This window comes from Chenopodium album, chromosome 6, assembly GCF_948465745.1.
Source record: "Chenopodium album chromosome 6, dcCheAlbu1.1, whole genome shotgun sequence".
Taxonomy (NCBI): Eukaryota; Viridiplantae; Streptophyta; class Magnoliopsida; order Caryophyllales; family Amaranthaceae; genus Chenopodium; species Chenopodium album.
Window position 1 is genome coordinate 44,223,415 of NC_137839.1, and position 5,452 is coordinate 44,228,866.

Here is a 5,452-nt window from a genome sequence, read left to right on the forward strand (position 1 = left end):
ATTGCTTTAGTATCCTTAATTTATGAAACCAATAAAAATATTCTCCCATCTACTCTTGCTATAGTGGATTTGATGTTGAACTTGTGTGCCTCCTCGTGGTTCAACCCTATACTTACCGCTAACTAGTTTAGTAAAGGTCTAGGTTTATAAATAATTAATTTGATTAGGGTAGTATATTGAATGACCTACTCCACCGTGATCAAATTTTGGTGCCGTTGCCGGGGAGGCGGCTTGTTTTGCATGTATTTTTGCTATTGTTAGAGTCATTTCATTTTTTTTTCTTTTTTGTTTGGCTTGCTTTATCCTACTTGTCATTGTTAATTGTTTGCTTAGATTTGGTGGATGCTTAGAAGGTCTAGGATAATAAATAATTAATTTAATTAGGGTAGTAGATTCAACGAACTACTCCGCCATGATCAAATTTTGGCGCCATTGCCGGGGAGGCGGCTTGTTTTGCATGTATTTTTGCTATTGTTAGAGTCAATTTTTTTGTTTTCTGTTTTGTTTTGCTTGCTTTATCTTTGTAGCGAACATTTCAAGCATCCCACACTTGGGCCCCACTGTGATCATACACTTAAGCATGGACGCGTGGCGTTCAAAGGGCAGGAAGCTAGAGTAAAAGAGTCGCTAACAAGCTTTAGGAACTTGTAAACCGCTCAAAGGATGAAGGTTACACCCTTAACGATCCAGGAGATTGTTAACTCCAATAGGTCTGGAACCATGACTGAAAGTTTAAGGATGAAGGTACAAATCCAACCTAAAACAGATTGAACTTGGCTAAAAATAGGCCTCTACTTGATTCTTCTCATATTCATGTGCGCTTTCTGACTAACATACAATCATTAGATTAACCCTAAACCTGTTTATCTATGTTGGTTGAATATTAAAGCACAAATAAATATATTATTGACGATCACTTGAATTATAATCATATTATCCTAAGCAAGATTATTAATTATCTTATTAAGCGTAATTACAAGTACAAATTCCCTTTAAACATGCATAAAAGGCGTGATCAAGAAATAACAATAATAACACGTAATACCAAGCAACATAATAACAATCATCATCATAATAATAATATACTCAATCTCAAAGCTTAATAATATTAGCAAGATCCTAGGCATGATACTAATAAGATTAATAACAAACCCTTGCATGTCACTTAACATTGAAGATCAATTAGCTTTAACATGACACTAACATGATATTAGGAAAGAAATAGGAAGCATCATATAATATTATGCATGATATTAGAAATTTTAGTTATTACCTTAAACATGATACTATGAATCATAAAGACATCCTAACATGATACTAGGAATCAACAAAATAATCTAAGCATGATTTCTATATCAAAAGATCAATAAAGAATTTAAATTACTTAATTCGATGTCTCGTACCTCTTTTTAATAACAAAATTCACAAGTTAGTAAATTCAAGAAAAAATATTAAAACAGTAGATCTAATCAATGAATTGTAATAAGGTTTGGGACCAAACCCTTACAAATTATCAACCTTTCACGTCCAGGGCGAAGGCAACCATGAACTTGGCTAGGTGCGTCTAGAGCTAATGTATGTGGAATTTTGTAAAAGGGAAGTTTTAGAAAAAGAATAGAGAGAGAAGGAAAGCTTCTAGCTTTAGGAGACAATAGAGAGAGATGATGGTTGTGAATGATTAAAAACGAGGAGATACGACCCCTATTTATAGAAAAAAAAAGCATGGGATACGATATAAAAGAGTTCGAGTCCCATTTGGAATAAAAGACCTCTTGTCGCCAACGAAAGAAGTCAGTGCTAGACAACAGGTAATAGCGCCAGGCGACATACCTGTCGTTTGGCGCTGGGATAACTTATTTGCGGATTTTGTTTTTATCATATCTTTTGATCCAGAAGTCCAAATAAGTCATATAATATGTCTTTGGAAATTTATTGAAGTCTACATTCCAACCTATTAGAATTAGATCAAATTTTTTTGCACATGAAAAGATATGGCTGGAATAGTAGAAGGGTGTCAGTTTTGGATAGAGTTTCGTATTCCTTTCATATCTTTTTTGTTATAGCTCGAAATTAATATTGTAATATATCATTGGAAAGATAATTTCAAGATCAATCCAAATGTATAAGCTTTGGATACAAATTATCTTGCACAAAAAATAATATCTGACTATCTTTGATCATCTTTAAATTCGAATAGAATTAGGACTTAAAAAAGAACAGTTTTATTCAATTTCAAATTTTTTGATTTTATCTTTTCAAAACGGATAATTAAAATCGTTTAGAAACTCATAGAAAATTCTAATAAGTACTAATTAGTTTAGGAATGGGATTTAACCTTTGGACCCTGCACATGATCTTTGGGCCGTAGGTAAAATCTTGTTTGAGCCCATTTTAGTATTTTTGCCATAACTTCCTAATTATACATCGGAATCGGGCTTATAATATATCGTAGGAAAGGTCTTTTCAAGCCCCATCCAACTACACCATTATTGGACCCTTATTATGGACTAAACTAAATTGAACTTGCAATTTTTCCTAAATAGGGTACGAAAAGAAATATTTTAAAAAACTAAAAGAGAGATATTTTTATTAAAAACAACCACGTCACTAGACCTTTCACACTTTTACTTTGTTCGATAATCAAATGACATGAACGGTATTCATCACAGGGTTTTGTTTTTGGGAGACACATTTTAGTGTCTACAATCCTACTTTTCATTGCAAATTATTTGCTTAGCTTTGGTGGATGCTTAGGAGATCTCAAGGACCTCCCACACACAACATTGACCACGAGATCGACCAAACATTGAGAGAAGTCCGTAGATTTTATTCGAAAAGGGAAGAGGTCTTGGTTCTATTGTTAATAGTGGGTGTGACTCTTGATCTTCAAATGCTCAAAGTGAGGTAATGGCGGGAGAAGAGGATATGTTTTGTTTCGTGAGTTTGGGAATCCATGGGATTACGAGCTCATGGGAGAAATTTTGCTTCCCATCACGGAAACCAACTTTACCATCCATCCCAAATACACAAGGATGGTAATCCAAGGCTGAAAAATCTGGATTTAAGGCTGAAAAACGGATCTAGATCCGAGTCCATCCAGACCCAGTCCAAATCTGACCCATTTCCATCCCTAGTACAGGGGGAGCAATTTTCAGGTTTTTCTAAGTGAAGATTCCATTGAGCACCTATGATAGATTCCTTGAGCTATGTGCCATTATTCAAACCAATCAAGTTTCTCAAAAGTACATCCGAATGCATCTATTTTTCAAATCTCTTTCGGGTAGAGCTAAGAAGTGGCTCAAGCAAGTGGGGCCAAATTCTATCATATCATGGAGAGAGATAGTCAAGGCAATCTTGAAGAGATTCATTTATGAGGAAAAGACCGCCGAGATGAGAAGGAGATTGCATCATTTGAACAAGAAAAGGATGAGGGTCTTAGTGAAGCTTAGGAAAGGTTTAAGGATCTAGTACAAGCATGTCCTCATCATGAATACAATCAAAGCTTTCTCATGCGATTCTTCTATGATTGATTGGAACCTATGTCTAGAGCTAACATGGATGCAGGGGCAGGTGGACAATTGATATAAATCCCCCAAAACTAAGTCAAAGAACCAGTCAAAGAAGTTGCGAAGAACTACTCTTGAGTTGGTAGAAGGAGGAATGCACCGAAGGAAAGTGGGATGTATAAATTAGACAAGGTTAATCAATTGCAACATGAAATTGAGCTTTTGAACAAGAGGCTTGCAAAGTTGAACACAAGTGTTAATAGTGGGGCAAGTTCTTCTCAAGTCAACTTTTTCTCATGTCAAAATTGTGGTGGTACAAACTATGATACATTTTATTGTGGAGGCTTGACCCCTGAACATGTTGCGGCTTACAATATAAGGCAACATGGATCTAGGGGATATGGTGGATGAGTAGCTTGAAGACAACCACCACCCAGATTTGCTCCTCAACCTAAACAATGGGTTCAACAAGCTCAACCATCATACAATTCAAACCCTCAATATCAAAACACACCCCCACCTAAAAACAACAACTCAAGGGGTAACTACCTAAGAAACAACCAATACAAAAACCAAAACCAATACAACAATAAAAATCAAGGGTATTAATGGAGTTAATATCAAGCATCTCAATCCGATTCCTCACAAACCCAAATTCATCAACAACTCAAAGCCATGAATCAACAAATACAAGATGTCAAAGCTCATAAAAAGATGGTTGATTCACAATTAGCCCAATTTGATGAGAGAGTACCTTTTATCTCACCTTCTATCTTACCCGGGTAACCACAACCTAACCCCTCTCACAACTTGAAACCCGATTCTTGCAAGGCAATAACATTGAGATCGGGCATATCTTATAAAGGGCCTAAAGAGAAGGAAGAAAAAAATGTGAGGGTGGAGAAGAGAATTGAAGAAGACAAAGGTGTTGGAAAAGAAGATAATGTATAGAAAAAGAAGCACAATGATGAGAAAACAACCTCAAGTCCTCGTAAGACTAGTGATGAGTGGAACTTATGCCACGATTAAGATTCATTTTAATGGTCATTGTCCCACATTTGCGGCTTGTTTGCATCCTTTTCTTTGCACTTAGTTCCCTTTCCCATTATGCATCTCCTTTCCTAGATTTTGCCCCTTTTTCCTACTCTTTACTTTGATTTCCATGCTTATGCTTTGTAGGAACCATCGGGGTTTTCAAGAGGAGGAAGCTAAGCTTAAGGAAAGCTGAAGGAAGCAAGATTCAGAAGAGGTTTGGCCGAACCTCCTGAAGGTGTGGCTGAACCAGGGTGTGGCCGAACCTGCTCAGTGGTCCGGCCGAACGTCGAGGAAGAGTCAAGAAGCAATTTGGCAATTTTTGCAGGAGTGGTCGAACCTCAAAAATTCGACCAGACCAGGATCAGGGAGGTTTGACCGAACCTATCCTGTAGTCCGGCAGAACCTTCCCAGTGTTCGGTCGGATCACTCCTCTATTTCAGCTGGCTCTGTACGGACTATATAAGTCCCATATTAGAACGTTTTGATATAATTAGATTAACTTAGTTTTAATTTTCTGCACATTTTTAGCTTAATCTAGAGAGAAAAACTGTTAGTCTTCATTTTGGTAGAGAGAGAAAGTGTGGATTTCTTCATTGATGAACTTGGATTTTGAAGGAGTTTGTTAAATCCTTTGTAGACCTTCATCTTCAATTAATGAGCAATCTCTTACTCTTTCTCTTTAACTTTGTTTTTTATTTTGTTTATTTACTTTAATTTTCCTTCTTTGCTTATTAATCATGTTTATGCTTATTGATTTGATGATTGATATTGTTCTCAACATGATTTGTGAGTAGTCTCTTAGCAAAGGGTGTGGGGATGGTGTAGTTTCTAATTGTTCATGCTTTTAATTTTGAGATTAAGTTAATTGTGATTAAAATCTTTGCATGCTTAATATTCTTTGATCTTCTTGC

The 5,452-nt window shown here is 36.1% G+C and overlaps 1 non-coding gene across 1 annotated transcript; it reads right to left on the reverse strand.

The window, feature by feature from the left end:
- Positions 1–3,388: 3,388 nt before the first annotated feature.
- On the reverse strand, positions 3,389–3,492 carry LOC145637525 (small nucleolar RNA R71). The gene has a single exon (XR_014114299.1). It is a non-coding gene; the product is annotated as a small nucleolar RNA R71 (small nucleolar RNA).
- Between the last annotated feature and the right edge of the window lie 1,960 nt (positions 3,493–5,452).